This window comes from Quercus robur, chromosome 4 (genome assembly GCF_932294415.1).
Source record: "Quercus robur chromosome 4, dhQueRobu3.1, whole genome shotgun sequence".
Lineage (NCBI taxonomy): Eukaryota > Viridiplantae > Streptophyta > Magnoliopsida > Fagales > Fagaceae > Quercus > Quercus robur.
Window position 1 is genome coordinate 8,939,078 of NC_065537.1, and position 13,459 is coordinate 8,952,536.

At 33.2% G+C, this 13,459-nt stretch overlaps 1 pseudogene; it reads right to left on the reverse strand.

Moving 5' to 3' along the window:
• Window positions 1–2,408: 2,408 nt before the first annotated feature.
• Window positions 2,409–13,459, reverse strand: part of LOC126720519 (protein SUPPRESSOR OF K(+) TRANSPORT GROWTH DEFECT 1-like) — a 94,852-nt pseudogene continuing 83,801 nt past the window's right edge.

The window sequence follows — 13,459 nt, forward strand, 5'->3', positions numbered from 1 at the left end:
TGAGTAAATTGAATTAGGTATGAAAAAAATATATTACAACTTATATTTATATTAGATTTTATATGAAATTGTTTTTACAATTATTTATTTATTTATTTTTCTCAATTAATATTTTTAAGGCTAATTTATATATATATATATATATATATAAAACGAAGCCTCTGAAACTCTCATAATTTTTCATGTCAGCATAATATTTAAACAAAATTATTATTTTATTTAAATAAATTTTGTTTTTTGGTTCAAACTTAACTAGGAGTGAAACTCTATTTATCTAATAAGTCTAACTTAAACTTAAACTCGTCATTATCATTTTTATATATATATAAAACCGAAATCTATGAAGCTCTCACAATTTTTCACGTCAGCACAGTATTTAAATGAAATTATTTTTTTTTTAGTTCAAACTTAACTAGAAGTGAAACTCTATCTTTCTAATAAATCCAACTTAAACTCAAACTCATCATTATCATTTTTTTTTAAATAAAATTATTTTTGTTTAATCAAAACTCATTTTCCACGTTAGCACAATATTTAAATAAAATGATTTTTTTAGTTCAAACTTAACTAGAAGTGAAACTCTATTTATCTAATAAGTCTAACTTAAACTCAAATTCATCATTATCATTTTTTTATATATATAAAACCGAAACCTATGAAACTCTCACAATTTTCCATGTCAGCACAATATTAAATAAAATTATTATTTTTAGTTCAAACTTAACTAGGAGTGAAACTTGATCAAGTCCAACTTAAACTCGAAGTCGTCATTATTATTATTTTTTAAATAAAATTATTTTTGTTTAATCAAAACTTATTTTTCACGTCAGCATAATATTTAAATAAAATTATTATTTTTAATTCAAACTTAACTAGGAGTGAAACTCTATCTCTCTAATAAGTTCAACTTAAACTCAAACTCATCATTATCATTTTTTTTTAAATAAAATTATTTTGTTTAATAAAAAACTTAACAAGGAGTGAAACTCTATCTCTCTAACAAATCCAACTTAAACTTAAACTCGAACATTAATAATCTATATAAAAACAAAATTTATGATAGGACTCAAAAAAAAAAAAAAAAAAGACTAAAGTTGAAAAAAAAGAGACTCACGTTGATAATCGTGGGTTTGGTTTTTGGGTTGAAATTTCTACTAATTATTTTTTTATATTGTACATGGAAAATAAAGCATGTCTATTTTTTGGAGAAAAATCAAATATGCAACCTATGTCTTCTAGCCTAGGGAATGATAAATTTTTATTTGGTATGTTAGACTCATGTTGGTAATTGTGGGTTTGGTTTTTGGGTTGAAATCTCTACTAATTATATTTTTATATTGTACATGGCCGATAAAACATCTCTCTTTTTTTGGAAAAAAAATCAAAGATGCAACCTATGTCTTCTAGCTTAGGGAATGATACATTTTTATTTGGTATGTTATATATAAATTTGTTGAATTTGGTTTGGTTCTGAAGTAGAATTTGGGGATTCTATAAATTTTGAAGTTTTAAGTCTTGGGCTTTTTGGTATTTGCGTCTTAGTAAGTTGATCTTAATTCTTCACTTTAAATGCTTTTTATTTAGGTTCATGTGATTTTTTGTTTTCTTATTAAAAACTATATTCTTGGTTGATTAATTATTTGTTTGATTAATTTCAATTTTTTTTTAGAATGTTTATTTACTCATTATTGGATTTTTTTTTCAAAATTAATAGTTTTTCCGTGCATCGCACGGGTTAGCGACTAGTTAAAAAAAAAAAAAAAAAAGAGCAATTGTTCTCTCACTAAAGTGTCTGTTTGGCATTAGTCTATAAGCTTAAGTTTTAGCTTTTAGTTTTTATGTACAATTTTTTAAAACATCATTTTTCACACTTTTTCAAGGTAAAATTATACTTTAGCACATTTTTAACAAAAACCTAAATAAGCTGTTTCCAAACAGATACTTAAGCTTTCAAAAACGTGTCTACCCTAAATTCCTAACTACTTTTTCAATTCTGTATTTATAGACTACCTATAATCCAATGACTCATTTCTCTAACATTTTCTGGAACAATCCCATGGCATCACATGACATGGCAGATCATATTCACAACACTTAACTATGTCATCCCATATATAGTTTCTTATTTGTCAAAAGTCAGAAAAAGTTCAAATACATAAAAAAGTTAACACTTTTTTTGAAAAAAAGAAAAAGAAAAAAGAAGAAGCTAGTTTATTGCTTTTTTATTAAAATAAAAAGTTGGACAAGCTAGTTTATTGCCTTTTTTTGGGGGGCTAGAAAGCTTCTAACCATACTGACAAATGTCTAACCCAGATAAATTCACAAAACACTAGCATATGGTTAACAAATACTTTTAGCATAGGAAGAAACTTCAGAAATAATAATATCTGCCTCTACATTTTTTGCCCTTAACCGTCAATCTCAAACTCCTCGGTGAATTTCTCACACGCTTCAATTTCAGCTTTACTTACAGTTGGCTTTTGTTTCTTAAGCACAATGTCAAAATCTACTTTTGTGTTGGGTGGTAGCTGGATCTGCAAGTCATCAATTCCCAGACACACGAATATGAAAATTCAAAGTGAACAGAGGGGTCTACAAAAATACTACCACAAATACCGAACTTGAAAAAAAGAAGAAGAAAGAATCCGCCTATATTAATGGAAGAGAAAATCAACACCAAACATGAATCAATGCAATTGAATGAGACATGCTCTTTTTTCTTTTGCTTTCCAGTACACTAATCCCCTTCCCTCTTTTGCGTTTTTCTTCAATCTTATTTTCCATAAATTAACTAACTACTAAAGTCAGGACAATCTACATATTTTCAAGAAATTTATTTATTAGTTACTAATACTCAGCCATAAACATGATTTATTAGAATGATTTCATGTGTTGAACATCAGTTTCCTAGCTAATCCATACCTTTAAAGGTTCGACTTTTGCTTTAAGTTCCTCGAGCTCGAAGGTATACTTCTCAGCTTCTGGGTGAGTACCTTCGCAAGGGACCCACATGCCTGGAGAATATTCTCTGAAGAATTCAGCATCAAGAGTTGCACGAACAGGCTGATATAGTGCATCTTTAACCTACAAGTAACTACCAGTTTTCAGCCATATAATCACTTTGAGGAAATGCTGACACCTAACGATAAATTGATACTTACGCAAATGGATATATCTGAAACAGAGAAACCATCTGTTTTGCTTGCTAAATCCTGAAAATCCTCTGTACTAAGGTTATGAGGAGTTTTCCCAATATGCCACTGCTCAAATAAAAAAACCTAGAGGATATTAAACAAGACAAGATAAACGACAAAAGCATTAATCACAATGGGTTTATAACTACATTGCTTTGATTTTCCAAATGCATGGCATTACGAAACTGAAGTACCCTAAACATTTGTTCCCTTGCATCCTGAGTTGGGAGAGGGATATAGATTCGCTTATCAAAACGCCTCCTAATGGCCTACGATAATAAACTTAGCATTAGCCTCAAACCTAAAGCATTGTAGACCATAAAATATTTTCAATACATGGCCGTAGGTTAGAAGGGTGGTATTTTTTTTCTCACCACATCCAAATGATAAGGAGTATTTGTGGCTGCAAGAACCAGAACATTTTTCGCATCGTTGGATACAGCCTGAAATGTATTAAAGAAAATTTCTATTTCAATATTACATGTAGATAAGTGGAAGGAAACAATGCAAGATAATGCTATGGATTAACTATCTAATAAAACATAAAGTTATTATGAACTGCATTGCAAACTAGCCAGCCATTTTAAGGCAAACAAGGCTACAAGGAAATGTGTTAGTTTTTAGACCCCTTAAAACACAATTGATTTAACCTAAGTAATTAGCCAAGTTGTTACTTAGTCCAATTTAACAAATCTAGGTTATCACAATTACAAAGATTATATCATGCAAAACAGCAGAAAAATAAATAATACAAGATATGATCACCCAGGAAACTAAACCGGTAAAAACCTGGGGAGGATTTGACCTAGCTATCCTCAAGGTAAACTTGAATCCACTATTTTGAAAGAATCAAAGTTCATACAATAAGACTTACAAGCTCCCACACTCGATTTCTTATTGTTACCAACCAGTAGAACTTACTGACACGACCACGTGCAAACTCCGAATTCACGGACGCCTTCTTTCTTGGATTCACCACCAGATACAAGCACACCCGCTTGTGTTTTCTTTAAACTTCAATGGCAACAACCGAGTTGATCATCAAGGTGTAGATAATATCTCCTCCTTGAAAACCCTAAGTTCGTGTAAAGGAAAGCTCCTCTAGATCTCATAAGAGATTTACACAAACCGCAATATGAGCAACACTAAAATGTGGCTAGGGTTTGCCTTTTATACTTAAGACAAATTAGAAAACCCTAAAATGTTTTAAACAACTAGGGCTGAGTTGGAAATCTGCAGAAAAAAAAACATTCTACCCGAGCTTCGATCGATCGAGCCAGGCCGAAATGCATAAATCTTTTCTACATTAGCTCGATTCCAACTTTACATAAATACACAACTTTGAACAAGACTAAAATACTTCTAAACACATTGTTTTGATCATGGTTTGCCAACAATATACATTAGAGTTCTAAATACATAAATACCTAAGTCTTTAGAACCTAACAAACTTCCTCTTTGGCAATCCGTGACAAAACACAACTAGAAACTCAAAGTTTACAAAATAAAAAGCCCTTTACACAAATAATGCTTATAAAACAAATTCAATCCTAACTGCTATCCATTAGTTGCAAGTGTAGACAATAGCTCAATTGAATCAACCTGTATATTTCCTGAAACACTAAACAAAATGCATAACCACATGTGTGGAAAAAAATACAAGTAAACAAATTAAATTCTTGATTTTAAATAACACACAATAAAGACATGTATCAATGAATAACTCATAAATATCAATGAATAACAGTTTGAAACAAGAAACATACTCCCCCTAACATGAATATCCCATTAAAAACATGGCAAGAGCTAAAAAAGATAAAATACAATGTGAAGCACCTAGATACAATCTAAACTCCACAAACTCCAACCACAAAATACTCTCCCCCTAAAAACAAAAACTCTCCAATGTACTCTCCCTTTTTGTGACGGAATGCCAAAGGGCAAACAAAAACCATCATCAAAAGGGAGGTGGTGTGGAAGAGCGTCTAAACTGCGCCAACTCCGCACGCAAGGCACGGATCTCATCGAGCACGTCTACCAAAATCTGTCCATAAGCCGCCTGAACGGTCAAGACATGATCCAACGTACGTCGAATGTCTGAATCATCCGAAGTAGTCGGTGGAGGAACATCAGCATTAGCAGCAGCAGCACCCGACATCTCAGCAGCATCAGTACCTGTAGAAGAGGGAGGAGGGAGAACAACACCAGATGACACACCTCTAGGACACGAAGGAGCAACTCTCAAGTAAGTAGCCCTCTGTCTAAGAAAGGTGGCACCTATGGGAGCAACGACATGAACAGGCTCACCAGAAGGGAAACCATCTAGACCCAAAAATAGCAAAATCCTATGAATGAAAATAGGATGAATAAGTGCATGCCCAACGGCAGAAATCCTATGAACCTCATTCAAAGAACAAAGGAACAGATGAGGGAAATTGGTAGACACACCGGAAACGAACGCATACAAAAACACACATCGCTCTAGAGGAATGGTGTGGAAAAGAGAAATAGGCCATAACAAATGACACGCTATCCTAAAGAAGAGATAGGTAGTCTCGGTAAGCTCAACGGACATGATCCGAGGATCAGAACCCCACTGGATAGATGACCCAGTGATGTAGGACATGACAACATCTAAGGAAGGAGACTCATCATAGGGATAGTCAGGCTCCCGAACAACCGGAACCCTAAGAGCCTTAGCCACTACCCGAGGGGTAATGGTGAACTCAACACCTCGTATCCAACTCCTAACAAGGGTGTTGGAATCATAGATGTGACAAGAGAGGTTCAAGAAGAACTCTCTAATCAAGGCGGTTGGGGGTGGATGATCTATCTCTAAGAGAGGCAACCAACCTCTAGACTTAAAGTTAGCCCTAATGATCGGATCAATCTCATCTAAAATCACAGCACGCTCAGCCCCAATCTTACGCTTACTGTTCAAAGTCTCAAAGGCTTCTTTGCTTCTATCATTCCTAAACACCTCACTCCTAGAGGGAGACTCAGAGGAAGTGGAAGGGGTCCTAGGCTCTAGTTTTCCTAGGCATGGTGCTAGGATAAGGACCAAAACACAAAGCAAAGGAACAAAAACACAAAAAAATACCAAGGGCATATTGCAAGTTAGCACAAGAAAAAAAAAATATAGAACAAAATCTATATGATGCATGAACAATATAAATGGCATGATGCATGTCCTAATGCAGTGCAATTAAGTTCAAATAAGTTCAAATCCACAAAATTGGCTTGAGCATAGAGTTTTTAACACAAAAACCCCAACATTTTGAAAAACTACTTGATCAATTTGAAAGATATTGACTAATTGATCATCATACAAGATAGATTTCAGAAAATAATGACCAATTACATCAATTGAAGAAGCCAATTTCATCAATTTAACCAAATTTGAACAAAATCCCCAATTCGGGTTAATTACAAGCCCTAGAATTTTCAATTTTTCACAAAGCCCCAAATTGATCAAAATTACCAACATATATCATGAATATAACCATATAAGAGTAAAACCCAATGATCAATTTCAAAAAAAATTGATTGATTCAACAAAAATCCCAATAGGAAAAAGTTTCAAAAATTCCCTTAAAATGCATGAGTTTATGCATGAAAAAATGAAAATAAATGCAAAAGGAAGGGTATAAAGGTCTTACCGGCCTTGGGAGACAAAAACCTTGCAAAATATTTGATCGAAAACGACAAAAAATCCTTAGTGGAGCCTTGCCAAGTCGGAGAGAGAGGAAAGTTTGAAAAAGTAAGTTTGGAAAAGTCCAATATGAGTTTTAAAAAAACTTGATTCACGAGTTTCGATCAATCGAAAAACTGCTCCGATCGATCGAAACAAACAGAGACTTAACAAAACAATTTTTTAAAAATTTCGATCGATCGAAAATTTGAATGGATCAATCGAAATGGATAGAGGCTCACTAAAATTGAGGAAAAACACAGTTTTTGAAAACGATTCAGAAACAACTCAAAGCATTAACATTGAAGAACAAAATGCATGAGTATGTGATGATGTGATTTTCAACAACAAAAATTTAAGCCCAAAATTCCCAAAATTAAAATTTCTTGCATTCTCCATAAAATTTTCGAGCATCAAGTTACTTTTGCACAAAATTCAAAGTATTTGCAAAACTTGGTTGGTCAGACCATAAACACACACAATAACATGTACAATGTTTAGCAAAGAGAAACTTGTGTAGTGTGTGCAACTAGCAAAAGCTTGAGATACATGTGAGGTGATATGTGAATAACAATCAATCACAAAGTCTACAAAATTCATCACAAAGAATTTAAAAGAGACTATCACCTAAAGAGTTACATCATATAACTCCCACATCTTCTAAATCATAAGCTTGCAATCATGTAAGTTTCTTGAATTTATGCCTCATAATATACACACCAATTTCAAGTCATGTGATTTTGGCATCAAGCCTAATAGTACACACCAATTTTAAGTATTAAGCAATTTAAACCGAGGCTTCACCTTATGTTCTTTTTGTGCATGTGTTACATTTTCTTGAGTACAAAATCTTATGATATGCACTAAGATGTTCATGATTGGCTAGTGAACAGTGGTGAGATGGTTATTTATGCCTTTCTCAAAAGATCAAGTCCAATAGTCAAAAACATGTGACTTCAAGATCAAGACAGAGTAATCAAAAACCATAAACATCTTTCCCACACGACATGCACTACAAAGTTTCAACTGGTAAAGTGCAATAAGCAAGCTCATCAAAGTTAAGCAAAGTACAAACGACATTTTATGTGAAAATAAATTGACCAACTTTGTTCTAAAAAACCAAGAAGAATAGTACAAAAAACACTTTGCTTCCTTTTTCTTCCTTTAAAAAAAAAAAAAAAAAAAAACACCTAGAATGAAATGCATGAATGTTATGCAATGCAAATCCTAGAAAACAAAAACACACACAAAGAAAAAAAAAAAAAAAAAAAAACAAAACAAAACCAAAGAACAATGGTCACAAACGGTAGAGCAATGAAGCACAAGGACCATATCAGAAAAACTCAGTTAGTTCGAGTCTTTTGCATCCAAAACCTTTTAGATGCACCATGAGCATTGGAGTTCTTATTCACATGAGAATGATTTCCAAATCTAGGATTGGAATAAAGGTTTAAAGCCTTTACCAATTCACCAATAAGTACCATAGGATCTTGTGCTTGAGGCACAGGTACCTTTGATTTGTTTGCTCTCTTTGCAGCTTGCAGCTTGTAACAGTTTGGACGTATGTGTCCAGACTTTCCACAAAAGTGACAAACCCATGCAGACTTATCATGTGTCTTGTCCTTAGATAGGGTAAGCTTCTTAGACTTAGACTCTTTCAGATCAACCCTAATCTTCCTAGATGATGAAACTTCTATGGGTTTGAAAACCTCACTCACAGGGAGTTTGACAATTTCACTCACAGTCTCACTCACAGAAGGTTCAGAAGAAGATGAATGAACAAAATTTGTGGAATGTGGAGCAGACACAGAGATGTTTTCAACATAACCTAATCCAGATTTGTCAGAAGGAGACTTTTGAACACTCAACATTTGATCAAATTTAGAACTAGCAGATCTAGCAACAGATAAATCAAGTTCCAAAGATTTAACTTTATCAAGCAAAAGCATATTCTCAGTTTTCACATTGTTCAAAAGTTCATTAGCATCAAACAGTTTTACAAGCAAATTCTTCTTATCAAGCTCAAGAGATTCAATTTTCTTCAGGCCAAGTTCAACATTCATAGCATCCTTTGCAGCCACTTTGCAAAGTTTATTATAGGCCTCTTGAAGATCTGCATCTTCAGAGAGTTCCCCATCAGAAGGGCTCTCTTTAACAGATATGCTCTCATTGACTACAGTAGTAGCAGTGAAAGCAATGAAGTTTCCATCCTCATCACAATCAGACTCATTATCAGAAACTTCACCATCACTAAGGGTTACAGCTATAGCCTTACCCTTTGACTTCAAATAGGTAGGACATTCAGATTTCATGTGACCATACCCTTGACATCCAAAACACTGAGAACCCAAAGAATTATTAGAAGATTGATCTACTTTTTCTCTAGGTTTATCATTATTGTTAACCTTAGTGGGATCATGCTTCCTAAAGTTTCTAGATTCAGTAGTGTTCGTGCCTCTTGCCTTTCTGTTACTATTCCTGAGAAAGTTTCTAAAGCTCTTGGCAAGGTAAGTAATTTTTGTAGCAAAGAGCTCATCATCAAATCCACCACCTTCAACACCATCAACTGACTTAAGAGCCATTGATTTGGATTTGGTAGTTTTGGGTAGATCCAACTCATAAGATTGAAGAGACCCTACAAGTTCATCAACAAGGATGGAGTCCACATCCTTACTTTTAGTAATGACAGTCACCTTGGGTCTAAAGTCTTCAGTTAAAGATCTAAAAATCTTTCTAACAATTTTAGGTTGATCATAGATTTCACCCAAGTTAAAAGCAGAATTAACAATATCATTTAATTTAGCATAGAATTCATCGAAAGATTCATCATCAGACATCCTAATACTTTCAAATTTAGAAGTTAATTGCTACAATTTATTGATTCTGACAGCCTTTGTGCCTTCATGCACAGTCTGGAGGATATTTCAAGCAGTGTGAGCAATCTCAACATTAGAGATTCTCTTAAATTTCTCCATAGAAACAGCGTTAAAGATAGCATTCATAGCCTTGCTATTGAACGCAGCCGCTTCTTTTTGAGAAGTTTCCCACTCACTAACAGGAGTAGTGGGCTTCTCCCATATGTATTCAACGGAGTTTCAGACTCTCTCATCAATCGATTTTAGGAATACTTTCATCCTTACTTTCCAATAAGCATAATTATTCCCATCAAAGTGTGGAGGAATAATCAGAGAGTGTCCGTGTTCCATGATAACAGGGGTCAAGGATCAGCTTAGTGATCAAAAGATCAACAACAAGAGAGCAACCCGCTCTGATACCACTTGTTGGTTTTTAGACCCTTTAAAACACAATTGATTTAACCTAGGTAATTAGCCAAGTTGTTACTTAGTCCAATTTAACAAATCTAGGTTATCACAATCACAAAGATCATATCATGCAAAACAGCGGAAAGATAAATAACACAAGATATGATCATCCAGGAAACCAAACCGGTAAAAACATGGGGAGGATTTGGCCTAGCTATCCTCAAGGTAAACTTGAATCCACTATCTTGAAAGAATTGAAGTTCATACAATAAGACTTACAAGCCCTCACGCTTAACTTCTTATTGCTACCAACCAGTAGAACTTACTGACACGATCACGTGCAAACTCCGAATCCACGGACGCCTTCTTTCTTGGATTCACCACCAGATACAAGCACACCCGCTTGTGTTTTCTTTAAGCTTCAATGGCAGCAACTGAGTTGATCATCAAGGTATAGATAATATCTCCTCCTTGAAAACCCTAAGTTTGTGTACAGGAAAGCTCCTCTAGATCTTACAAGAGATTTACATAAACCGCAATATGAGCAACACTAAAACGTGGCTAGGGTTTGCTTTTTATACTTAGGACAAATTAGAAAACCCTAAAATGTTTTAAACAATTAGGGCTGAGTTGGAAATCTACAGAAAAAAACATTCTACCCGAGCTTCGATCGATCGAGCCTAAGCTTCGATCGATCAAGCCAGGCCGAAATGCATAAATCTTTTCTGCATTAGCTCAATTCCAACTTTACATAAATACACAACTTTGAGCAAGACTAAAACACTTCTAAACACATTGTTTTGATCATGGTTTGCCAACAATATACATTAGAGTTCTAAATACATAAATACCTAAGTCTTTAGAACCTAACAAAATGGTTTGTCATTTTCTCCTCTATTAATTGTATGTTAATAATTCCTCTTTTTTTAATTAATTAATAGATTTGATTAAAATCACAAATAATAGAACATAGTGCATGGGATGTATACAAGAGTAAAAACAATAAAAAAAGCAATTTTTTGGGGTTGATTATGGATTTTCAACAAATAAACTAGAGTCAGATACATATATTCATTTCTTCCATTATATTCTATTCAAAGTAATATTTTCTATCACTTCCTTAATTGATGTCATTTTTAACTACTTCTACTAATAAAAATTAATTGCAAGTAATATAGAAAAGCATGATTCCAATCCAAAATTTGGATTCTAAAACAGTAATAGGTTCAGGAACAAAATATGATCCAACTCATATTTTCAACAAAGATGAAAAAATTGATGTGTAACCCCAAAGTCTTAGGGCATAAAATTCAACTTAAGCAATCTATATATTAAACTCTAGGAGTTTAAACTTTCTTTTTCAGTTTTAGATGTCTTTGTGATTCTCATTAAAAAAAAAAACTTTAAATGTAAATAATCACCCTTTCATCAACATGTTTAATATAAACACAGGCTAGGGAAAAAAACCATAACCAAAAAAAAAAAAAAAAAAAAAAAAAAGAAGAGAATCCTATAGAGTTGAGAACAATTACATCTCATCGAAGAAGCAATTAACAATAAAAGTACTAAATTTCTAAACTTTGTTTTATCAACATAGTACAACTTTTTCATTAAAAAAATTAAATTAAAAAAAAAAAAAAACATAGTACAACTTAAAATGATGAACCATAGAACAATGGAGAATTTTGTTCCGATTTTTTGATTTAATAGTAGAAAAAGGAACAAAACGGAATAGTAGAAGAATTAAAACCTTCTAGGTTGTGTTCCTTGCAATCCTCCAAAACCAAAGGAAACCCATCAAACAAAAAAAAACTTGAAAAATAATCAAGCAATAGGGAACCAAACGAAATAAAAGAAAAATCCATATGGAAAAAAGAGAGGAAAAAATAGGGGTGTACAGAGATTCAATGGTGGAGTTTACAAACAAATAGAGAGAAAACAGATATAATTTAGGAAAACAAATTTGAAAAGAATTGGGAGAATTACCTGACATGATAAACCAATCAAAATACATTATATTTTTGCTGAATAAAACTTTGGAGGCTGTACTTATTTTGATAAATCTTGTCTTTGCCATTGCAAGGTGAAAACAATACAACTTTCTTATATCCTTTATGCAACATAAATTTCAATGAGGTTGATGGCATGCTAAGCATGGCTGTAGCTTTGTACCTGCAATTACATATATGTACTTACTTACATATTTGTATTGTAAGAGTTCCAATTAAAACAAATTAGAGATTAATTATAGTAAAAAGTTTTTCCTCTATGTGATAAAAAATCAAATGAAATGTAAATGATCATAATGCATCATGAAATGGTACAGCTGAAATTCGTGCACTTCAAACAACTTATAAGAAGTTGTCCAATACATAGCAAATAGATTAATGACACAAACACATGCAGTGCCAAACAACCAATGCACCATTCCAAGTCTCTCCAAATCAAAATCAAAACAAAAGAAATACCCAAAAGACAAAAATCCTCAGCAACAAATCTCAACAGAAATCCAGGAAATTAAACAGACCCACTTCCCAAATCCCATTGATTTCACCTCAATCCCCAGAAATTGGAAAGAGAAATTGTTAGAGATCATGAAGTTCATGAACAAAAGCTAACATAAAATGCAAACCAAAGAATACATTGTTAAGTTATAGTAACTCATTTAACACAAACCCAAAACTTAATCCATAAGTTTATTTTTTCCATATGTATTTTATTAGGATTTGGAATTAGGAAAATAGAATGATGCAAAATGCTTATCTGAATATTATTGGTCACTATCATCTGATTATATACATCAACAGAGTACTTAACCAACTAACTAAAAGATAACTAACTAACTTCAAAGTCACGTGCACATCACATGCTCACTTAATAGACTAAACTACTTGCAGCATATCTACCTAACATTGAACTACGTGTAGCACAGCACCCTGCTTATAGCTCTTCAACAGCAACATCAGTTTCTGCATTAACTGCATCTACAGAATCCTTCTTCAACATATTACATAATAGAAGTAAAATTATTAGGACATACCATATGCATACTTATTGCTGGTGAGTTTTGGGCCGGGTCCAATAATGTGAAAACTTTGTGCCAAACCTATTGCTGGTGAAGCTAAAGCCACCATTCTTGCAGTTCACCTAGCCTGGTCTCTTGGGTTAATGTCATTTTGAAAGGGACACTTCAGCTATTATATCTGCCATCCTCAAGTTCAATCCTACTCAAGCTAGCATGCTGGAAAAATGCCTCTATCACTGTAGACATTCATAAAAGGGCTCTTTTTCTCTAACACATGGAGTAAGAT